Raw genomic sequence first — 25,665 nt, forward strand, 5'->3', positions numbered from 1 at the left:
TTCAAGAAACATGGCCACTGGAACATAGCTCCACATTTTCAGGCAGTTCCCTCCAGCCTCTCCATTACATCTTGACTAACAAGGTGATATCAATTTAATGCGAAAGAATAACCTCCAGGATAACCTCTCGACTCTGTTTGGAATCTCTCAGCCATTGACACTTTATTTTGTCTCATTTCACTCTTCCCCCTTCTGGTTGCAAAGGTTTTCTCAATCCCTTGATGCTGAGTCTCAGCTCATTCCAGGATTTCTGTCCTACGTTGCCAGGAAGGTCGACACCCCTGGGAGTCATGTCCCACATAGACAGGGGAAGGGTGGTGAGTTTGCTTGTTTGTGTTGGCTGGAGAGAGAGGCCACATCTGAGCAACAAAAGAGGTTCTCTTGGGGGTGACTCTTAGGCCTAATTTTAAGTAGGCTTGACCTATCCTTTGTGGGGTTAAGTTTCAGATGAACAACCCCCAAGATTGGGGGCTTAGCCTATTGCTTTGATTGTCTGCACTGCTTGTGAGAATATAAAAAATTCAACTTGGGGAAGCTGACTTTGCAAATACTTTTTTATTCACTGTTCAAATCACTCTGGGATTTATCGGGGCATCACTCTGGACAAACTTAACAAAATCTCATGTCCTACTCAAGGTTCCATGTACTTATGGTGTTCAATTAAGCTGTCTACATAAGTTATATTAGGAAATGCACTAGTCAAAATATAAATTTTGTACCAAATGAACGTTTTTTGCTCTAGTCTCACACAAAAGGTAAAATTTTAAAATATCAATTACCGTCTATTTTTTCTGAATGAATTTCTAAGCTGTGGTTAATTAATTTTTCTGCTTCTGTAGACTTTTATCTGTATATAACATATTTGTCTCAGAATTACAGTCTTTAAAACAAATGGACTCAAATTTGAATTCATGGATTGATTCTATTAGCTGTCAAAAATAGAGACTTCAGTTTGAATAGTTCAATAAAAGTAATAACAAATTTCTTAGGCTGGATTTTTATTGGAAATTATAATTGCTAGGTATTGTTCTTTACCGTAGTTTTAATGTAGAAAAAGTTAAAAAAAAAAATCCCAATAGGAAATCATTCGCACTGCTCATTTTGCATGAGTGATTATTTACCAACTGACTGTTTCATATATTCATTACTATGCCCTTTGGAAAAATAAAAAGTTTAATTCAAATTTTCATTTCTTCTAAGACAATTTTAGTTGCTGTGATTCTAATGGAGTAGAATAATCAAAAGTCAGTAAGGAATTAGAGCTGGGGCCAAAGGAATTTGGAACATTAATGTAACATTTAATAACATGTGAAGTTGAATTAATGCTGTGTTTGACCTTAGAAAGTGGAACATCAAAAAATAAAGGGACAAATATATAACCATTATTCTGATTTTTATCTTTGCAAAAACTGAAATTCCACAATGAAACTCAATAGAAATTTAAAATGAGAATGCTGGAATCAAAGTAAAACCATGACAAGTATTCAAAAGAATGCAGATGAGTTAACATCCAAACAATTAGCTTTTTTTGGGGGGGGAGATAGTTTTGGTTGGCAAATTGCCTTTCTGCAATTGTATAATGGTTACCATTCAAATTAAGGCATGGAAAATGAAATTCTGAGGTCCAACCAAGTCTGGTCTCATCAGCATCAGAACCAAGTAAGGAGAGAGAAAACAAAACACAGATTTAAGAGGATGGCATAAGAGAAAGACCAAGAAGAAGGGGAAAAATACGCATAAGTATTTCGGTTGAACATTGCTAATGAATTAGCCTTAGGGAAATTGCAGCTTGGAGCCATCTGTGTTTTGTGACTGTGCAAAGAGTTAGTTGGCTTCATACCAGAGCTTGGGGGTCTTGAGAGTCCCTCATTTGTTGTAGGCAAAGAAAAATCAATATTTCTTGTTATTGTAAAATGCTCTGGGAATTTTTAAATAAATGTTATATGGAAGTATAGCATACATATGGAAGAGCACACATACCAGATGTGCACAGTTCAATCTGTTTCCACAAACTGAAGGCACCTGAAGCCAGAACAAGAAGTAGACTAGTAGTAGAGACCTAGAGGTGCCCTGCTAAAACCCCTGGCCAGAACAGCCCTAAATGTAACCACCACTTGACTTCTAAGCCAGTTTCGCCTGTTTTTGACTTTTCTATAAATGTAATCATAAAGGATGGACCTTTTTTGTCTGGTTAGCTGAAATTATGTTTGTGAGATTTATTCCTGTTGTTGCATTAACAATAGTTTGTTCAATTGCATTCCTCTGTAGTATTATGTTTTATGAACAGTCCACAATTTTTGGCTAATACTAAAATTGCTGTTATAAATATTCTTGTACTAGTCTTCATGTTTTATTAGAGCAGTCATAGATTTGTTTAAAACTCATGCAGAAAGCACAGAGTTCACATATACCCCCCCATATACTCTTTCCAATTATTAACATTTTGCATTAGGATGATACCTTTGTTACAATTGATATACATTATTATTATGATTATATTATTAACTACAGACCATAGTTTACATTGGGGTTCACTCAGTGTTGTACAGTTCTATTCTGGTAACCTAAAATTATTCATTTAGCCACTTTCAAGTATAAAAAATCCAGTGGTTTCTTTTTTTTTTCACATGGGCAGGCACCGGGAATTGAACCCGGGCCCTCGGGCATGGCAGGTAAGCACTCTTACCTGCTGAGCCACCATGGCCCACCCACCCCCAGTGGTTTTAAATACATTCACAATGTTGTGTTACCATCATCACCATCTATTACCAAAACTTTTCCATCATCCCAACTAGAAACTCTTCTTGTGCATGTTTTTTAGGGGACATAAGCATGTATTTACGTGTATGCTTAGGAGCGGAATTCCTGGGGTATACGGTATAATCATATTTAGTGAATAGTTTTTCCCAAGTAGTTTTATAAAAGTTCTACTTGCTCTACATCCTTGCCAACACTTAGTATCATCATTCATTTTTGCTATCTGCTATAGTTGTAATAGCAGATGGTAATGGCAACTCATTGTGGTTTTAATTCGTGTTTCAACTAAAGAAGTTAATCACTCTTAGAAGTTTATTGACTTTTTGGATACCCACTTTTGTAACATGCATGTTCAATTTCTTGCTTGGTTTTTCTATCGGATTTTCTCTTTCTTATTAATTTTAGGTGTTCACTTGTATTCTGGATATGAGCCATTTGTCAGTAACATGTACTGCAGACATCTTTTTCCACTCTAGGGCTTGACCACTTCTTATTGGTGTGTTTTATGAAGAGACATTCTTAATTTTAATATAGTACAATTTATCAATTTCGTTTCTTTTATGGTTAGTGCTTTTTGTATTCTAAGAAATTTTTGCCTATCCAAAAGTCATTTAAATATTCCTTTATGATTTCTCCCAGAAGTCCTGTTGTTTTAGTGTTCACATGTAGGAACTGATATTTGCCTACAGTATGAGGTAAATGTTCAGGATCCAGAATTTTTTTTGCATATGGATATCCAATTGACCCCACAACATTTACTAAAATGACCCTCCTTTTCCCAATTCACTGTGTGCCATCTTCATCATAAAATTAAGTGGATCCTACTTTCTTTTCCATTGGTCTATCTAGCCTTTCGCTAGTACCAGACTTTCCTAATTACTATAACTTTATAATGACTCTTGATACCTGAAGTGAAAGACCTCTGACTTTGTTCTTCTTTAAGATTGTTTTGCTTGGTTTTATATGACTGTATACATATTAGTATCAGGTTGTCAAGTTATACATTGCTCATTATATTAATTTCTAAGTATTTGATGCTTTTAAAATATTAAAAAATTTCTTTTTCTATTTGTGTATTGCTAATATAAATAAGTACAATTGTATTTTGTATATTGGCCTTCCATCTAGAGAACTAATAAAATTCCACCAATTTGTCTGTAAATTTTTTTGAATTTTCTACCTACATGATCATATCATCTGCCAATAATGAAGGTTTTGCGGTTTTATTTCTTCTTTTCCAATACTCGTATCTTTTATTATTGTTTTCTTGCCTTTTTTCTGCAGTGACCGTGCCCAGAACCTCCACTTTAGTGTTGAATAGAAGTAGTGATAACAGTTTTTTTGTCTCTTCTATCTCGAAGAGAAAGCTTTCAATATTTTATCATTTAAATATGATGCTTCTGTTCAGCTAGATATTGCTGATTACCACTGTTTGCCAAACTCCAATCAGAACCATTCCTGTTAACCTTAAAGAAAACCTAGGGCTCTGTCTGAGATTCTGCAAGAGTTTTACACACTAAGTTTACTCTCCAGAAACCTACAACCTCCAGATGGGTTCCTTGGCCAGATAAGTCCTGAAACCCAGAGGGGCCAGCCTCTCCAAGAACATCAACTAGTTCCATCCCCCTATTGCATATTGTTAACAGCCTTTTCAGCATGAAAATGTTAGATACCCCTAACAGTTGGGAGAAGGATCAAAGGAGAAGGAGGAGTTATAAAGAGAAGATAGGATTTAACAAATGAATATTACTGCTAAATCATTATATTGACATTTCCTTTAGAATCCAGTGTTTTGGAGCAACTAGAAGGAAAAACCTGAAATTGTGGAACTGACACCCATACCAAATTCTGAAATCTGTTCTATAACTACTTGTTACATTGTACTGTGAAATTTATTGCTTTTTTTGTATGTATGTTATATTTCATAATAAAGAATGTTAAAGAGAGAAACATGTTGCTTCTGTTAGTCTAGAAGTCTTTTAAAAAATGTTAACTTTCTTATGGAAGAAGTTTTTTTTAAAGGTCTGAAATTTTAATGGTGCCTTCGGAGCATTGGCCTTAGATTCATTTCTGAGATCCCTGACAGTACATGTGAGGGCATCTTCAGAGCTGTTTGTGTTCTTCATGAAATATGCAATTCTAGAAGCTGCTACCAGGTGAAGGTGGTTGTCTGGCTAAATCATCTGTGTAGGCTTTTATTCTAATGTAAATGACAAAAAGGGAGGTAGTATATTATCTAGTCATGTTTATTTTGTAGCATGATAGAACTTTAATAGGAACAAATATAAATTTACTTCTATAAAATACTATAATGGCAGACCTATTTAAAGGTGACAATTTAGAGCAACACTTGAAATCTTCAACTATTCTCAGCCATTGCCTAGTCTGGTCACAGTTCTTATTCTGCCTTGAGCAGAAATACATAATAGTTTCACTTTCTTGAGGTCTTTAAGGGCATGAAGTTAATACAACTTTCAACTGTTGACTCTTACACACTGATGGACTTTTGGTGATAAACTTATGACCAGTGTGACGAGCTTTTGGTAACTAAACAGACCCTTATTGTATCTTCTTTTCCTTTTTGCCTGGGGCAAAAGTTATTTTCCTGCACTGTAAAGTTTACAGATTTTTCTCTCAGTGGGAAGAGCTTATGAGCTCCATTTGCACATCTGTGATCCTCCTTTATTCTAATTAAGAGATTTCTCTTCTACCCACATTCTTTCTTATTCTCAGAGGTCTTGAAAGTATAAACTTGTATATGCAATATTTGTTCATTTATATATGTACATATATTATATGTATTCACTCATTGCCTAAGATGATCTTTTAATCCACTTTTTCTCAAAACAGTTTGGGAATCATAATTCTTAGCTCCACTCTGGGATATATGGATCAGTAATTCTGGAGATAGGGCTCAGGGGCTCTATATTTTAAAAATATTATGCAAGTTAATTCTTGGGCACAGTAAATCTTAACATTATTACTTAAGTCCCTTGGGTAAACTTCTAGGTGGTTTATTTTATTTTGTTTTGTTTTTTTGTATTTTTCTAACTTGCATTTAAAAATGTAACTTTTTTTTGGAGAAGATAATGAAAAAACATGGAAAATGTAGTAAAGTTGAAAGTTCAGCCTTGTGGGGTGGTAATATTTTTTATTTCATCTATGAATGTAAGGTTATTAACTCTCAATCAGCAGGATGGGTCCTCTCTTTGGCCAAGGGTGGCAATAAGTTGTGCCTGTCCTTGTCCCTGTGTGGGCTTTAGCTAACTTCGCTTGCTCAGTCTATGACTGTAGAGCAGTCATTTCTTTCTTTCCCTACCTTCTGTGAAGAAAATCCCTGTACCATTTGCACCAAAAACTTAATTAAAATTTATCTAGTAACAAAACTGAAAATAATTAACAATAAAAATTAGTAAGTCGTTCAAAATGACTTACCTTTTTATTAATGGCTTTCAAGATCGGATGATATCAGGAACAAGACAAGGATGTCCACTATCACCACTATTATTCAACATTGTGTTGGAGGTTCTAGCCAGAGCAATTAGACAAGAAAAAGAAATACAAGGCATCAAAATTGGAAAGGAAGAAGTAAAACTATCACTGTTTGCAGATGATATGATACTATACGTCGAAAACCCAGAAAAATCCACAACAGAACTACTAGAGCTAATAAATGAGTACAGCAAAGTAGCAGGTTACAAGATCAACATTCAAAAATCTGTAGCATTTCTATACACTAGTAATGAACAAGCTGAGGGGGAAATCAAGAAACGAATCCCATTTACAATTGCAACTAAAAGAATAAAATACCTAGGAATAAATTTAACTAAAGAGACAAAAAACCTATATAAAGAAAACTACAAAAAACTGCTAAAAGAAATCACAGAAGACCTAAATAGATGGAAGGGCATACCGTGTTCATGGATTGGAAGACTAAATATAGTTAAGATGTCAATCCTACCTAAATTGATTTACAGATTCAATGCAATACCAATCAAAATCCCAACAACTTATTTTTCAGAAATAGAAAAACCAATAAGCAAATTTATCTGGAAGGGCAGGGTGCCCCGAATTGCTAAAAACATCTTGAGGAAAAAAAACGAAGCTGGAGGTCTCGCGCTGCCTGACTTTAAGGCATATTATGAAGCCACAGTGGTCAAAACAGCATGGTATTGGCATAAAGATAGATATATCGACCAATGGAATCGAATAGAGTGCTCAGATATAGACCCTCTCATCTATGGACATTTGATCTTTGATAAGGCAGTCAAGCCAACTCACCTGGGACAGAGCAGTCTCTTCAATAAATGGTGCCTAGAGAACTGGATATCCATGTGCAAAAGAATGAAAGAAGACCCATATCTCACACCTTATACAAAAATTAACTCAAAATGGATCAAAGATCTAAACATTAGGTCTAAGACCATAAAACAGAGGAAAATGTAGGGAGATATCTTATGAAACTTACACTGTTTATCCCACTAAGATATAAACCCCTAAAGTTCATGTGAACTCCAGTTCAGTGTGAAGAAAGAGCAACATATATTCAACCTGGGAGATCAAAGACCTCTGGAGAAGTTGTCTGAGCCCAGAATCACCTTCGATAGAATAGAGGATGAGCAGGAGTTCATGGGGAAGTGATTGTGCTGTACCTTGAGGTCCAGGGCTTGCCAGTAGCTGAATCAGATCCCCATGTGGCTCTGGAGGAATAACTCCTTGTGGCTTATCCAGTTGAACATTTTTACTATAAGGACCCATCATCAGTGTCTGTGTTTCTTACCAGAGCCTAAAGGGAAAAGAGAAAATAGGCAAGGGGATCAGGGCGATTGGGAGGAAGCTGTTCATTATCTACATGTGCTGTTTTTTTTGTTCCCTCTATTACTTATTTATTTTTAATCCATGTATTTTACTCATCTGTCCATTAGGTAGATAAAAGAAGCATCAGACACAAGATTTTCACAATCACACAGTCATATTGAAAGAGCTATATCATTGTACAATCATCTTCAAGAAACATAGCTACTGGAACACAGCTCTACATTTTCAGGCCGTTCCCTCCAGCCTCTCTGTTATGCCTTAACTAAAAAGGTGGTATCTATTTAATGGGAAAGAATAACCTCCAGAATAACCTCCGGACTCTGTTTGGAATCTCTCAGCCATTGACACTTTATTTTGTCTCATTTCTCTCTTACCCCTTTCGGTCGAGAAGGTTTTCTCAATCCCTTGGTGCTGAGTCCCAGCTCATTCTAGGATTTCTGTCCCACATTGCCAGGAAGGTCCACACCCCTGGGAGTCATGTCCCACATAGAGAGGGGGCAGGGCAGTGAGTTTGCTTATTCTGTTGGCTGAGAGAGAGGCCACATCTGAACAACAAAAGAGGGTCTCTTGGGGGTGACTCTTAGGCCTAATTTTAAGTAGGCTTAGCCTATCCTTTGTGAGGTTAAGTTTCATATGAACCACCCCCAAGCCCCAATATGCAAGGGGCTCAGCATATTGCTTTGGTTGTCCCCACTGCTTGTGAGAATATCAAGAATTCTCCACTTGGGGAAGTTGAATTTTCCACCTTTCTCACTATTCCCCCAAGGGGACTTTCTACATGTGCTTTTAATGGCTTAAGATCAAGGTTCTTCACCGAACATGAAGGTCCTGGGAGTCTAGTGCTTATGACATAGAAAGTGTGTGATAAATGGAATGAACGAGGAATGAAGCTGCCCTTTAAATAGGTGCTAACAATTACCTCTCTGTGGATGGAGATATGTCTAGTAATCTGTGGAACATTTAGTGAAACATTACCAGACTCTCCATGACCAATGCAGGGAAAAGTTCCCATGAGAACTGCCCTCGGATGGCCAGACTGACGCAAGAGACTGACACAGAGTTCTATCATTGGAGGCTATTCAAGCAAAGTATGGATTGCCTATTGTTCCTGCAGGGGATTTCTGCATAAGGAAGGATGTTTAACTAGATAATCTGGAGGTATCTATGATGCAAAAGGCAGATGGGGGATTTATATGTTCAGAGAGGAGAGAGGAAATCTCAGTGGGAACACTTAAAAAAGGCCTGAGAACATTTAGCTCTGACGCTCGTCAGATCAACCATGGATAAGGGCATAACCTCTGGTAGGCCTGTGGTCAAAAATGATGGACGCTATGGCCAATCGCAAGTGGAGAGGGCAATACAGGAAAGCTGTGTGTGTGTGTGTGACACAGCATAAGTGGTGTCTCTCCCACCCTATGCCCTGGTTAGTTCACATAGCCAGATTCCTCTGGGATTCTAATTAGGAGAGTAGAGCAGTTTTTCTTAATGAAATTCAATCCTTTTGCTTCAGAAATATACTCAGAACTAAAAAGAGGATTATATGGTCTTATAGAACAACTCAATATAGGTCACAGTGGGATAAATTTCATATACTTAACTGAATCTTTTTATGAGTGGCGTTCTTTAATGAACTTTTTAATGGAAGATATAATGTTTTCATTTACTAGCAACAAAAGGGAGAAATGTTTCATAAACACTGTAACACAGAATTTATATGTTGAAAGTTGTGCTGCTTACTCAAGTGATTATACTGTGATATTCCCCCAGAGTAGATGGTCTATCAGGATGTGGTGTCCTTCAACGGCTCCAATGTCTAGAATTATGTGAATGGACACATGACCCATTTTTACCTTTTTGGAAAGGAAGCCGTTTGAGGAATGGATTATCAAGGTAACTTTTGAAGGCAAATATTCAGTCATTTTGATTTGTGCTCAATGAATGGGAAATGAAGTGTGGTATATTGGAAAGAATAGTGAGATAATGATTCTGGGATTGGTGGCATTCCCATTAATTAGGTGCACAGTCATGGACAAATCTCTTCTCCTTTTAAATATTGGATTTCTTCATCTGTAAAGTGTTGGAATAGCTGGTCTTCAGGAGTACTTTCAGTTGTAAAATAGAGTTGCCTATTATCAGCAAACTACTTACTTGTTTCTACTACATGTAGAAGATAGACCTTGGATCCCTGCTCTTAACCACTACTGCAGATAATATCTATGTCGTATAGACACTCTGAGGAGTAAAATGAGATAGTATATTTAAAGCAATTAGTGTAGTGCCAAATACACAGAAAACATACAATGAATGGTATTTTTTTTTATTATCTTACGGGTTATACTACCTTGAGAAGTTATCTGCACAAATCTCTTTATTATTTATTTGTGCTTGCTAACCTTAGTGACAATGAGGGTAGGTGTTATCCAAGCCTAAATGTTCCTAAATGGACATTTTGGTTTTTCTGGTAGTTATAACAAATGTAAAGTTATAACTAAGGTCCCTGTTTTTCAAGATCTTATTTGCAGTTTGGTGTAACTTCTGTGACTGGAGTAGGCTATATGGGCATTTAGGGGCAAATATAATATGTTTTCATTTAAAATTTTTCATTATAAAACTAACATTGATATAAAATAAAATTTATGAAATAAAGAAAAAATCCATTACTCAAATACAATGACCATTAACGTTTAGTATGCCGCTTTAGTCATTTATTTCATTTTTAAGTTTTGTTAAAAACTTTGAGAAATCATGTTAGGCATAATTTATATTTCTGTTTTTAAATCAATTCCTGTTGCTGTATCACAAGCATATCTCACATAATTTGATATATTTACAAACACCATTTTAATGAATGCGAATATTTTAAGTATTCCCTAAGCTCTTGTTTTTCAGGTGATTCTTCGGTATTTCCTAGAGTTTTGGTGGAAACAGACTCTGAAAACCAAAGTACAGAAGAGGTTTATGGAACTAAAGTAGCATTAATGTGGAACAGCAACAAGTTATTGCTCAAAAGACAAGTTCTGGGCAGGCAGTATATATGGCTACTAGGAACAAAGGGAGGGAGTGGAGAGGGGAAGCAAGGGAAAGTGAGCCAAAGTTGTTGCTTGGGGCAGGATGTCCTTGGGCCGTGTTCATTAGTTTTGCAACTTGGACAGGCAAAATGTCTTTGCAGGAGCTGGGCTATTTAGTGAATATAAGCAAGCTGAACTTCCTTGTTTCTTTTCTGCAGGAGCAGAGCTCTTCATAAGTTCTGTGAAGGACTATTGGTATGTCAGTCTGACTGAGTGTTCTTTGTTTTTTCTTTGCTGTTCTTTGGATAAAAAGGAAGCTCAAGCATGTCAAGTTGATTAGTGAAGTTACTAACCATTCCATTTTCATATTCCCTCCTTTTGGTCAAGGGAGTCCTTGGACTCCCTGAAGATCAAGTACAGCCAGTGTGTGATTTTATAGGCTGGTACCCTAAAGCTACAGGGGGGAGGGGAAAGAGTAGGGTGGTTTTGAGTTGTGTGTGCAGTGAAGTTGGTGATGATGCAGATGAAGACAGGTCCATGGAGTAGGATGATGATTAACATGATGAGTGGTGAGACTAGGGAATATAACCAGGAGGCCATAGACAGAAACCCTTTGATTGGTTCCCATGTGTCTCTGGGTTGCTGCTTCACGCTGTGAAACCATTAGCTTGTTTGAAGGTATCTTGGATGTTGGTTACAACTTCTCTGGTGATGTTGATCCAGGTGCAGCAGGAGGTATTGACAACAGCACAAATGTTACCTTCTTCAGCCAAAAAATAATTTGAAGCTAGTCAATTACCATAACTACAGCTGTGAGGGAATTGAGAGAAGTGGTAAATTCTGAGAAGGCTTGTCTGATTTTGGACGTTTAATTTTTTAAGGGTAACCAGTTAGATTTCATAGGGTATTTTCATGCATTCTAAACCCAATCCAAGGAATAGCTAAGTCTATGAGGCCTAGTGCTTTCAATGTCATGGGTGAAAGTGGATGGAATTGTATATATTGAGTTTGGGGTGCGAGAGGAAACTGATAGCGCATTATCCTGTGGGTATGACTGTGTGGAGGCAAGGAAGACTGAGAAATCCTTCAGAACTATTATACAGAAAAGTAAAACTTACATGCTGTTCAGATGGATAAAGTTGGGGGGGGTGAGGGTGGGTATCAGGCTTGAGAGAGTTGTTTGAAACACAAAGACTACCTTCACTTTCGCTGAATTTTTCTGTGTAATACAGTGAGTTCTGGAGTTGGAAGTTACACATGGTTGATTGGAGTGGGCTGGGGCAGGAATATATAAATGCCTGGGGAAATAGAGATGTCACTGGAGGTATTAAAAGTAACTGGCCAGTGGGAAATATTGCTGGTCGAGGGGAGGAGTACTTGTGGTGGGTTGCTAGAGAGATCCAGTAGTTAGTTAAATTTTCTCTAGTAGCCACTCTTTGAGATAATTGAACAATGGCATTATTATTCCAAGAAGGTACATTAGTAGGAAAGGGGGACAGGGCAAGATTTAGGGTTAAGATAAGAGAAATAGAGGCAATATTGAGGGAGAAAGATAAGTGGTAATTGCCTACATTAGGGTTACAATGATAATAAAGGCAAGAAGCAGATAGTGTGCTAGCAGGGGTGGCTTTCATTATTACATAGGGTCTTAGTCATGGGGAATGTGTACTTAGCCTTTGTCTATAGTCTTGGGAGAGCAGTCTGTTTCTGATAGGCATCAAATTTCATCTGCTTCTGGACTCGGTAGAATTGCAGAGTCAGGTCTCTGGAGGCTCCCGTGGCCCACTCAAGTGGAGGAGATGGCTTCAGGGGCAACAAATGGATCTTGAGCATTATTCCTCGAAGTTTGGTAGCTTTGGTGGTGATGAGGAAGACTTTGTAGGATCCTTTCCACTGGAGGTCAAGCCTATGTTTTTGGAAGTGTTGTTTCCAATAGATCCAATCTCCTGGGCTAATGGGGGGTTTAGTGACCAGTGCTTTATAGAGAGAGATTCATAAACAATTTTATGAAGTTCAAAGAGGATTTTTCAGTTTTGACAATAAGTTCTAAGAAAGAACTGACTTTTGCAGATTGAGACCAAAGAAATAAGGGCATAGTCTACTGGTGGTTATTTCATAGGGAGAAAGGTGATGAAGACTAAAAGCCCATCCCCATAAATTCATAAGGACAAGGGGAAAAATTTTAACCCAGGGAAGAGCAAATTATTCAGAGAGTTTTCTTTCTTTCTTCTTTTTGGGGGCGTGCATGGTCCGGGAATCAAACCTGGGTCTCACGCTTGAAAGGCTGGCATTCTAACCACTGAACTACCTGTGCACCCCAGAGAGTTTTCTTTACTGGGTTTTGATTATGCCATTAATGCATTCAATCAACTCTGATGACAGGGTTTAGAAAGAGGCAGTTCAGTAAAGTGGGTGCCACGATCACTGTGGATTTCATGGTGCACTCCCCATCATGGAATAATTGTCTCTACGAGAATTTTGGCCACTGCAGTTGCAGTTCTCTGTCTTACTGGGAAAACTTTTACCCATTGAGAGAACATTCAAACCATAATAGGACAATATTTGGCAGAGGGGAAGCTGGATGAAATCTATTTGCCAGATTTCAAAAGGGCCCCATGGTGGTGGGAATTTTCCAGGAGGCAAGTGGAAAGGTTGTGCTGGGTTGTGTCGGGGACAGAGGCTGCAGTGAGTGGTGGCTTGCTGTGCTGCTCTTTCAAAGTTGTCCCACCAGTGTTTTCTTGCTAAGTTTGTCAGTTTGTTGGGGCTTCAGTGCATCTGAGCATGAAGAGAGCTCATTATAGGAAGGATGAGAACATCAGGGAGAGCAAGGAGGCCATTTGGTCCAACCCATAATCCAGATTTGGAGTTTCGATGCCCACCCTGTTTTTAAAGTTTTCAGTGTCAAGGGTGAGCATAGTTTAAAAAGAGCCCTTGAGGAATGATTTCTTATACCTGAAGAACTTGAATAGAGTGTCGTTTTATACAAAGAACCATAATGGCTCCTTGGCGGGCTGCAGAATTGGCTAAGGCATTTCCTTGTGCTTCTTCTGAACCTATTCTACTACGTTTTTCAATTTTGACCATGACAACAGCTTTGGCGACCAGCAGCTGTCTAGGAGATGGCTTACCCAGACTTTTTTTTAGATTGGTTGCCCAGAAGAGGTTAGGAAGCTGCAGTGTTTCCAGAAAACCCAAATATCATGGACAGCTCTAAAGGCAAAGTGGCTATCAGTGTAAATGGTGACAGCTTTTCATTGGGCTAGTTCACATGATTGGGCAATGGAAGCAAGAACTGCCTGCTGTGCGGAGGAGGCATCCAGCAGCGGCCCATTTTCAATAACTTCGGAGAAGGTTGTTAATCCATACCCTGAAATCAAATCTTCATGGTCCTCATGGTACAAGAGCCACCAGTAAACTAGGCATAGTCAGGGGTTTCTAGCAGTTTAAATCTTGTCTTGGACTGAGAACAGAATTAAGAAAGAGACAGTCATGAGGTTAATTATCTTCAACAGATTCAGGGAAGAAGGTTGCTGGGTTCAGAGTTTTAGCATGCTTGATGTAAATTTTGGGGTTACTTAATAAGCAAATTTCAAGGTGTGATGGACAGCTGGCAGAGAAGTACTGGGTGTGGTGACTATTTAGCCAAGTTTCCACAGCATGAGGCACAAAGATTGTGAAAACCAAGTGTAGGGTTTCTTTGGAAACTGCTTGAGCCGAAGTTGCTGTGGATATAACTGCACATAGGCAAGAGGGGAGGCCCTGAGTCACTTCATCCAAGGTCTGGCTATAATGGCTGTAATAGCTGATGGGACAGTACTGATCTGCAACCTTCTGGGGTAGCACTCACATGCACTCCCATCCATTTTCATCCACAAAAAAGCTGAAAGGGGAGAGAGTAATTAGGGAGCCCTAGGGAAGGGGGTTTTAGCAGCTCTAGCAGGGGTTGCTGGAAAGATTGGAAAGCTGGGAAGGCAGAGCCAGAAAATGAGAAGGGTTCAGGCTGGGAGTTTGTGAGGCAATCTGAGGAGTCAAACAGTGGAGAAGAAGGGGGGGATCCACAAGCAGCAGTACCCAGTGAGTGCGAGAAATGTGTGGAGTGGCTGGTTTGGGGGAAATTGAGAATGGGTTTGACATATGGGAGTGAGAACCTTTGAGAAGAGACCATGTGGCCAAGAAAGTTAACTGAAGGCTGGGCAAACTAAAGTGGTTTTTTTGAGGCTTTGTGCCCTTTTGATGCTAAAGTAATCAGGAGTGTTAAGGTGTTTTGAATACGGGAATTAACATAAGGGGAACAGAGTAAAAGATCATCGACATATTGGAGCAGAGTTGGTTGTGAAAAGGAAATGTCTGTAAAATCTTTTTTTAAAATTTGGGAGAAATAAACAGGAGACTCAGTGTACCTTTGGGGAAGTACAGTCCAGGTGTACTATTGATTATTCTAGGTGAATGTAAAAAGGTATTGATTTTCAGATGAAATTTTACAGAAAAGAAAGTGCTACAGAGGGATACACAAAGAATTTGGCTTCAGGGGGTATTATGTTGAGGAGCATATGTGGATTAGGAACAATGGGAGTTTTAGGTACAACAATAGCATTAACTGTGTGGAGATCATGCACAAGCCACCATTCATGATTGTTTTTCTGCACTGGTAAGGTGGGGATATTACACCGGTTGGTGCAAGGGATAAGACCTTTAGCATGTAAATTTTGGATTATGGGTCTGCCCTCTTCTGTTGCTCCTTCTGCTGGGTTTAGAGGGTATAGAAAGAAAGGGGAGGGGAACCGAGGGCTTTACTTGAATAACAATTGGAGAAACACTAAGGATATGGCTAATGTCCATGGAATTAGTAGCCCATAGGGTACAGGGAACAGATGCAAGGGGGTTAAAGGAACTGATGGAGCATTTAAAAACTGCACAAAATGGGGGGGGGCAAGATGAGGCTTGGGGGGGAGTAACTGTTAGTGAAATTCTTCCTTGTATCTGAAAATTGATAGGCATGAAACTTTGGGAGGAAATTTTGCCCCAGGAGACATGTTTTAGAGTGGGAGGAAAGGAGGAAAAGGTGAGTTCCAGTAAGGCCTCAGAGCACACACAAAAAGAGAGGTTTAGAAAGGGAGACAGAAAAGGGATACTAGTGATCCTTACATCAGTGTAAACTTCAGTCCTTTGGGGAAGCTCTTGGGACAATAAAGTAGGATTCAGTATAGATAGAGCAGCCCAAGAGTTAATGAGAATGGAAAGAAGGCTACTATAAATAGTTATTGGGATAAGCTCTAGAGGAGTAGCTGAAATGGTGGTAGCAATACATATATGCTAATTTCCCCGGAGCACCTTCATGCTGAAAAATTAGGATTAAATGTCCAGGGTATATTTTCCTCACATGGGAAAGGTGGGGCGTTCAATGAATTAGTGTGCATGAGGTCCCTCTCAGTGAGATTTACAGACACTCATTTTCTCGTGCCCAAGAACTTTGCAGTAGAAGCAGTCTCCTGCTTTAGGAAGGGTGAGGGACTGTCTTTGAGGTAATTAAGAGGCAGGTTTAGTAATGGGCAGCCTTGCTGAAATTGAAACTGGTTTAGCTGCAGCTGTAGGACTTTAGTGTTTTTATCCTTTTGTTCTTATTGGAGGGAGTCTTGAAATGAGCAATTGTTTGAAGGAAGGCTTTGGGTATTGAGAGTTTGCCAAGCAACAATATTGTACATGCGCAGAGTGGAGAGTTCGGGATGAAGACTTCTTAAAAGCATGGAATGATAGTTAATGAGAACTCTGAGATGGCTGTGGTTTAGATGAGAGTTTGCATCATAAGCTTCCATGAAGCAAGAGCAATATTCATAGAGAGATTCACCCTCCTTTTGTTTTATGGCCCAGATCTTTGAGAGGTCTACTGATTTAGGGAAAGCAGTGAGGAGACTATCTAATAAAATTTTTGTAGTGCCTTGGGCTACAACCCAATGTTCTTCAGGGGTCCATTCTTGCTTAAAGTAGGATTGGAAGTTTGATATGCCCCCTGCAGCAAACCAGTAGAGAGCATGTTCTTGGCCAACAGCAAGGTGAGCTAACTGAAAAAGCCAGGGGATACCTGGCTTGTAAGTGAGACAGAGGATTTCAAACTGCCAGAGGAAGCTGGTAGATCTTCTTCAGAGTTGGGGAGGCTTTTTGCAAAACTGTTTAATTTGCTTTGAGTCTATAAGCATACAGGGCACATCTCTAGGTACATTGTTTTTACCCCAGGTGGTATGTGTTTTACTTTAAAGGGCAACTGAGAGACAAAATTGGGCAAGGGGGAAGAGGGAAAAGCTTGGGAGTAAAGGGAAGGGGGTAATTAGGCTTAAGTAATGAGGGATAAAGAGGTTTGTGGGGCTTGGGAAGGGTATGGGACATGGCCTGTGAAGGGAAGGATGATGGCTTTTAACTGAAGCAAGAAGTCATGCTTCCAATTTCTCTGCCGAGATCAGGGGACTCTGTTTTCAAAATTTCCACTAGATTATGAGCCTCTGCTTTTAAGAGTCCTTTATGAGATTGTGGGGTTTTGTTTTGAAGTCTTTCATAAGGTCATGAATTTCTATTTTAAAGTCTTTCATTTTTTCTTTGACACATTCCAACTGGGCTTTGTGCTCATGTTTGTTAGTTTCCGAAAACTATTTATTAAAATCAGCCCATTTGGGGAACTTGGTAGAGACTTTGGAAGAACTTCACTTTTCCCTGAAATTATTTAATTTAGGACATTCAAAACATCCCCACTGAAGTCAAATAAACCTAGGGTCATCAGAGGTTAATTTTGTCCACTTTTTGAAGAAAAGAACAAGAATTAGGTACAAAGTTAGAGAACATAAAAGAGCAGCCATCTTTTGTGGAAGTGCTTCCCCAGAGTCGACTGGCTGACTGTTTGCCATAATAATACTAGAAGAACAAGAGAGAAACAGTAAAGAATTCTTTTACCTGGTGGCAAAAAAAAAAAAAAAAAATCGTACCAGAAGGTCTGATCAGACTTTACTCGATAGACAGATTTGACCTTAACTGCAAATCAGTGGGGCTTCAAAGAGGGCCGAGCCAAGATAGCCAGACAATGAACCCAGAGAAGATGGAACATAAAGGATTCCTGCAGCTACCAAGGTCTTCCCTGAACTGTCATCCTGGAGCCATCCCAACATCCACCTTCAATACCCACTTCTGACATCCGACTGTTTTGATTAAACAGGCTCTGAAAACTGAAGCATAGAAGAAGCTTATTGAACTAAAGTTGCATTAATGGAGAACAGCAACAAAATTTACTGCTCAAAAGGCAAGTTTTGGGCAAGCAGTATATATGGCTGTTAGGAACAAAGCTCCTCCTGGGGAATTCATTGAGGACTTTGATGAAAATTCCCAGCTTGCAGCCTGCTCATTGAAATTTGGATTCATGCATCTCCACGGTTTTGTGAGACACTATTATAAAGGCTTATAATATTTCCAGGTATCTTCTGTTGTTACAGTATATAAGAGAGCCCTTACTAATGCAGTATATAAGAAAGTGGAAAGTGCTGTCTTTTCCTGGATCATGCTCAGAATTCAGCCCTGGTCTTCTTTTTCTATTAATATTTCTTCCCTTGGTGATCTTACGCAGTTTTTTTGGCATTTAAATATAGCATTTATAGTTGATAGCACCCAAGATTTTTTTACATGTTCATATATATAATTGCTTACATGACAGCTTTACTTGGTGTCTAACAAGCAACTAAAACTTAGCAAATTCAAAACTAAACTCCTGATTTCTGCCCCTCAAACCTGCTCCACCCAAATTCCCCTCTTTCAAATCTTGACAATTCCATCCAAGCAGTTGCTTATAATTTGGCTTCCTAGTGCATTCTGAATCCATTTCCTATTATCTTCCCTATGTGCTCCAGCCTCACAGGGCTCCTTGTACTTCTTAACCCCTAGACAGACTCCTACTGAAGGTCCTTGGCACTGTTTGTTTCCTCTGCCTAAAATATTCTTCTCTCAGATATCCACATGGTTCTCTCTTACCTTTTCAAAGTCTTTGCAAAAATGCTATTTTCTCAATGAGGCAACTGCACTATGTGACTTTACAGCCATTCATCATTATTTCCTAAATTTATGATTTCATTAGAGGTTTCAAATGGTGATATTTAAATTCTATAATTTCTTCCTCATTTATTGGCTGGAATACTTTATTTAAAAGAAATGTAACTCATCAAATATTTGGTTTCCATGAGATACAATTTATACTGTGAAAGTGGAATAAATGCTTTATTTTTCCTATGAGAAAGATTTTAAACTATTGAGAGAATTTTTTTAATAGTTACAGAATCATTCAGGTTTGTCTTAATCCCCTTGTGAATTTTATTCTAATTTGTTCAGAATTTTGTTTTTACATTAATTTTTAACCCCATAAGCTAGGCATTATAATAATAACTAATAATTTAATTGTTTATATTTTATATTATTAAAATAGTTTTAAGGTTAATGCGTTCTTAAATTGGAGGTGTTTTTATTATAAACAGCAAATGGCTGATTTTGTCCTTTAACATAATAGTTATACTTAATTATAATTACTGATACATTTAATTCATCTGCTGTCATATATTTGGTCTGCTTTCTTCCTTTTTTCTTCTCTGTTCTGTTTACTTTTGAATTAAGTGGTTTTTCCTCTTTCTAATTTTATCCTCTACTAATAGGGATAAATTATTAGAATAAAGATTTATTCTAATCTTTTTGTAGTTACTCTCCTCTCAGACAGAGACTTAGAATGCCCCAATTTTTATCAATCTGTGTACAGGTAATACTTTGCTTTTGTTTAGCGTTTTAGTTCTATCTGAATTTTTAACTCCAAATCAGATCCCATTGCTTTTGATTTATCCAATATTTCTTCACATTCACCACGTTTGCCATTTGCTTTGATTGGTGGTCCACCTTGCATCTCAACCCTTCGCTAGAGATTATTTACCTTTTTCATGAAGTACATCTTTTAGACATTTCTCTCATGATGGCTGTTGGTAATAAACTCTTTGAGTTACTGTTATTTTATAAGTGTCCTTACTTCAATATTAAAATATATTGTTTTAATAATAATTTTCATTGTAGCAACATATACATATATATATATATGACAAAATTTCCCATTTTAACTCCTAGATTATGGTATTAATTACATGTGCAATGTTGTTCTGCCATTACCACTATCCATCACCAAGATTTTTCATGACTCCAAACAGAAACTCTATTCCTAGTAGGCAAAAACTCCCCATTACCCCCTCCTTCTGGCCTCTGGTGAACTTTGATCTACTTTCTATCTAAGTGAATTTGCTTATTCTAGCTTTTTCATATGAATAGAATCTTATAATATTTGTCCTTTTGTGTCTGGTTTATTTCACTCAACATAATATCTCAAGGCTCATCCATGTTATAGACTGGCTTCTTTTTTATGGCTATATAATGTTCCACCATATGTATATACTACATTTTGTTTATCTGTTTGTATGATGATGGATGCTTGGGTTGTTTCCACCTTTTGGCTACTGTGCATAATGCTGCTATGAACATTGGTGTACAAGTATCTGTTTGAGTTCCAGTTTTCAATTCTTTTGGGTATATAACTAGAAGTGGAATTGCTAAGTCGTATGATGAACATTTTGAGAAAACACTAAAATATTTTCCCAGGTGGTTGCACCATTTTACATTTCCACCAATAATGTACAAGTGTTCAAATTTCTCTGCATTCTATCCAACACTTATTTTCATCTTTTAAAAAATTAGAAGCCATTCTAATGGGTGAGGAGTGGCATCTTGTGATTTTGATTTCAGTTTACCTGATGGGTAGTGATATTGAGCATCTTTCCATATGTTTATTGGTCATTTGTATACCATGTGGGGGAAATGTGTGTTAAAGTCCTTCGCCCATTCTGTAATTGGGATGTTTGTCTTTTTGTTTTTGAGTTATTGCAGTCCTTTATATATTCTGGATATTATACACTTCTCGGATATATGATTCACAATTATTTTCTCCCATTTAGTAGGTTATCTTTTCACTTTTTTTTGTCATTTCCTTGGAGGCACAAAAGTTTTTAATTTTGATGAAGTCCAGTGTATTATATTTTCTTTTGTTGCTTGTGCTTTTAGTGTTATATGTAAGAAATTATTAATGAATGCAAGGCTGTTAAGGTTTCCCCTATATTTTCTTTCTAGGAGTGCCATGGCTTTGACTTTAAATTCAGGTGTTTGAATCATTTGAGTTAATTTTTTTTTTTTTTGGTTTCAGCTTTTTTTAAAATTAATTTTTAAAATAAAAAAATATGACAAGAAATAAACACAAACATTTTTTACGTATTCTTAACTCAATAAATTGAGTTAATTTTTGAACATATGAAGTAGGGGTCTGTTTCAGTTTGTTAATGCTTCTGGAAAGTGATATGTCAGAAATTAATTGGCTTTAAAAAAATTTTTATTTTGAGATATAACATATATACAAAGAAGCAATAAAATTTAAAGTATATTTTAAAAAGTAGTTATAGAACAGATTTCAAAGTTTGGTTTGGGTGACAGTTCCACAATTTCAGGTTTTTCCTTCTAGCTGCTCCAAGATACTAGAGACTAAAACACAATATCAATATAATGATTCTTTGTTATAATGCCTCCTTTTGCTCAGATCCTTCTCCCAATCTTTAGGTATATTTGTGCTTTGCCCATTCTAACTTTTTCATGTTAAAAAGGGCTGTCAACAATATGGAATAAGGGGATGGAACTGGTTGGTGTTCTTGGAGAGACTGGCTTCAGGACTTGTCTGGCCTAGGAACCATCTGAAGGTTTTAGTGTTCCTGAAAAGTAATCTTATTGTGTGAAGCTTTTGTAGAATCTCAAATAAAGCTCTGGGTGTTCTTTAGTGTTAATAGGAATGATGTTGGTTGGAGTTTGGCAAACACGGCAATTAGCAATATCTAGCTTAAGCTTACATAGGAGTAGCCTCCAAATAGCCTCTTGACACCATTTGAACTCTCTTAGCCACTGATAACTTATTTTGTTACACTTCTTTCCCTGCTTTTGGTCCAGCAGGTCTTGTCAATCCCATTGTATCAGACCAGGTTATACCTGGAAATCATGTCCCATGCTTTCAGGGGGACTTTCACCCTTGGATGTCCTGTCCCATGTAGGGGGGAGGGTAATAATTTTCCTTGAAAAGTTAGGCTTAGAAAGAGAGAGAGGCCACATCTGAGCAACAAAAGAAGTTTCCTGGAAGCAATTCTTAGGCATAATTATAAGTAGTCTTAGCTTCTCTGCCTCAGAAATGAATTTCAAAGGGAAATCCTCAAAATCAAGGGCTTGGCCCATTTTCTTGGGAGTCCCAAATATTTGAGAGAATACCGGGTATTTCCCATATGGGGAAATTTAATAGTTCCATACTTTCCTTCAGTCCCAGAAGAGACTCTACCAATACCTTTTAATTATCAGCCCACCATAGTCGGGAATGTATCTGGGTATTACTAAGCCCTATAAAATTACAAGGCCTCATTCTCATTCTGGTTTCCATGTATTTAGGTTGTTAAAATTAGCTATCCAGGCAGGTTGATTTAGATTGGATATTACATTAAATTGGGTTCTAGACACAATAAATCTCTCTGCCTTTGGTCTCACGCATTAGGTGAAGTTGTAGAATACATATCCAATCATCCTTTGTTTTGCATTCTGATTTTAATTTGTCCTGACCAGATTGGCCTTATTTTTATACCTAATGGAAGTCTGACCTCTTTTTTTGTTACTTTAACATTTGTATGTACAATGCTGACTTTCCGAGCTTCAAAACTCCAGCTCTTTCAGTGGTAGAACGCTTGTTTTCGTGCAGGAGACTTGGGTTCGATTCTTGGACCATGCACCCAAAACAAAACTCCAGCTGTGAGTCTCTGGTGTCACAGGAGTACCCAAACTTCTAGGGAGATACCAGTTTATACACATATAGCACAGCATCTCAGAATCTAGAAACACGCTTACAACTCCAGCTAAGTGTGACTGCTATAAGAGCTTACAATCGAGGCTCCAGTTTTTTTATAAGTATTTTCTAAAAGAGACTGTACTATACTTGGTCATTTGTTTCTGGCTTATTTTGTACTACGCAATGTCCCCAAGGTTCATTCACTTTGTTGCTTGCCTCATGACTTTATTCCTTTTTGTAGTTGTACAATATTCCATCATGTATATACATCATGATTCAACATTCTGCTTCTAAATCATTGTAAATTTCAGCCCTCTCCATCTATTGCTATCATGGATAATGTCCAGAATAAACAATCCATGTCTCAGATGTCCCTGCTTAGTTTTACAATCATCAGCACTCTCAATTTTATACAGTTTTCATTGGTCCAAAGAGACAACCAATAAACACAGCCTCACCAAATATCACATCTGTACTTCCCCTTATCACTTGTCCCTCCCCCCAGTTATTTACCCTTGGTATTGCTGTAGCAACGTTTTCCTATTAACATAGCATTCAATGTTAGTTTCTTCTAACATTCAATATTTGGTTTTCTGAGAAACCACCAAACTGTCTTTCACAGCAGGTGTACATTCCCACCAGCAATGAATAAGCATTCCAATTTCTTCACATCCTCTCTAGCATTTGTAGTTTTCTGTTTGTTTAATAACAGCCATTCTTACAGTTGTGAGGTGATGTTTCATTGTAATCTTGATCTGCATTTCCCTTATAGCTAATGAAGATGAGCATCTCTTCATGTGCTTTTTAGCCATTTGTATTTGCTCTTCAGAAAATGTCTTTTTATGTCCTTTGCCCATTTTATAATTGGATTGTTCTTTTGTTGTCAAGTTGTATAATTTCTGTATGCGTACACAGTATATCAAACCTTTGTCTGATACGTTGTTTCCAAATATTTTCTCACCTTAAGTTGGCTGCCTCCTCACCTTTTTGACAAAGTCTTTTGAGGCACAGAAGCTTTTGATTTTGAGAGTTCCCATTCATCTAATTTTTCTTTCATTGCTTATGCTTTGCGTGTAAAGTTTAAGAAGCTGTCTCCTATTACTAGGTCTTGAAGATGTTTCCCAATATTTTCATCTAAGAGTTTTATGGTACTGTCTTTTATATTTAGGTCTTTGATCCATTTTGAATTAATTTTTGTACAGGGTGTACGGTAGGGGTTCTCTTTTATTCTTTTGGCTATTAATATCTAGTTCTCTTATGCCTATTTTTTGAAAAGACTATTCTGTCCCAGCTCAGTAGATTTGGGGGTCTTGTCAAAGATCAATTGATCATAGATAGATTCAGTGGTCTTGTCAAAGATCAATTGATCATAGATTCAGTGGTCTATCTTTGTACTCTTGATTCAATTCCATTGGTCAATATTTCTGTTTTTGTGCCAGCACTATGCTGTTTTGACCACTGCGGCTTTATAATAAGCTTTATAAAAGCTTAAAAATCAGTTAGTCCTTCCACTTCACCCTTTCTATTTCTAGGATATTTTTAGACATTTGAGGTCTCTTTCCCTTCCAAGTGAATTTGCTAACTAGTTTTTCCAAGTCTTCCAAGGGGGTTGTTGGAATTTTTATTGGTATTGTATTGAATCTGTAGATCAATTTGGGTAGAACTACATCTTATAAGATTCACCTTCCTATCCATGAGCACAGAATGTCTTTCCACCTGTTTAGATCTTCTTTGATCTTCTTTTAGCAATGTTTGTATTTTTCTGTGTACAGGTCCTTAACATGCATGGTAAGCTAATTCCTAGATACTCGACTCTTTTAGTTGTTATTTTGAAAGGAATATTTTCCTTATTTACTCCTCAGCTAGGTCATTACTTCTGTATAGAAACATTGCTGACTTTTGTACATTAAACTCGTATGCTGCCACTTTGCTGATATTTTTTATTAGCTTATGTAGCTTTGTCATAGATTTTTCAGGACTTTCTGAGTACAGGCTTATATTATCTGCAAATAATGAAAGCTTTACATCTTCCTGTACTATTTGGATGCCTTTTATTCATTTCTCCTGCTTGACCACCCTAGCTAGAACTTCTAATACAATATTGAATAACAGTGGTGGCAATGGGCCTCCTTGTCTCATTCCTAATTTTATGAGGAATGCTTTCAATCTCTCACTGTTAGGTATGATGCTTGCTGTGGATTTTTCATATATGCCCTTTATGATACTGAGGAAGTTTTCAGTGATTCCCACCTTTTGAAGTGTTTTTATCAGAAAAGGATGCTGAATTTTTGTTGAATGCTTTGTCATCATCAATTGATATGATCATATGACCTTTCCATTTCAATTTGTTAATGTGATGTATTACATTGATTGATTTTTCTTGTGTTTAACCATCCTTGCATTCCTGGTATAAAACCCACTTGGCAGTGGTGTATAATACTTTTAATGATGTTGAATTTGATCTGCTAGTATTTTGTTGAGAATTTTTATATCTATGTTAATTGGGGAGATTGGCCTATAGTTTTCCCTTCTTGTAACATCTTTATTTGGTTTTGGTATTAGAGTGATGCTAGTGTCATAAAATGAGTTAGATAGCATTCCTTTTTCCTCAATTTTTTGGAAGAGTTTAAGCAAGATTCTTTTTAGAATGTTTGATAAAATTCCCCTGTGAAGCCATCTGGCCCTGGGCTTTTCTTTGTAGGTAGATTTTTGATGACTGATTGAATTTCTTTACTTGTAATTGGTTTGTTGAGGTCTTCTGTTTCTTTTCAAGCCAAATTAGGTTGTTCATGTGTTTCTAGGAACTTGTCCATTTCATCTAAATTGTCTAGTTTCTTGGCATATAGTTGTTCATAGTACCCTCTTATGATTTTAAAATTTCTTCAGGATCCATAATAACGGCCCTCCTCTCATTTTTCTGATTTTGTTTATTTGCATCCTCTCTCTTTTTATCTTTGTCAATCTAGCAAGGGGTTCATTGATTTTATTGATTTTTCCAAAGAACCAACTTTTGGTTTTGTTGATTCTATTACTTTTTTTGGCCCTCCAGTTCATTTATTTATACTTTAATCTTTGTTATTTCTCTACTTCTATTTACTTTGGGTTGGTTTGCTTTTCTTTCTTGCTTACTCTCCAGGTAAGCTGGTAAGTCCTTGATTTTTG

General features: G+C 37.4%; 1 pseudogene; it reads left to right on the plus strand.

Annotated features, from left to right (window-relative positions):
- LOC143690515 (ATP-binding cassette sub-family A member 17 pseudogene) overlaps positions 1–25,665 on the plus strand; it is a 46,325-nt pseudogene that overhangs the window by 13,560 nt on the left and 7,100 nt on the right.

This window comes from Tamandua tetradactyla, chromosome 7, assembly GCF_023851605.1.
Source record: "Tamandua tetradactyla isolate mTamTet1 chromosome 7, mTamTet1.pri, whole genome shotgun sequence".
NCBI classification, from domain to species: Eukaryota; Metazoa; Chordata; class Mammalia; order Pilosa; family Myrmecophagidae; genus Tamandua; species Tamandua tetradactyla.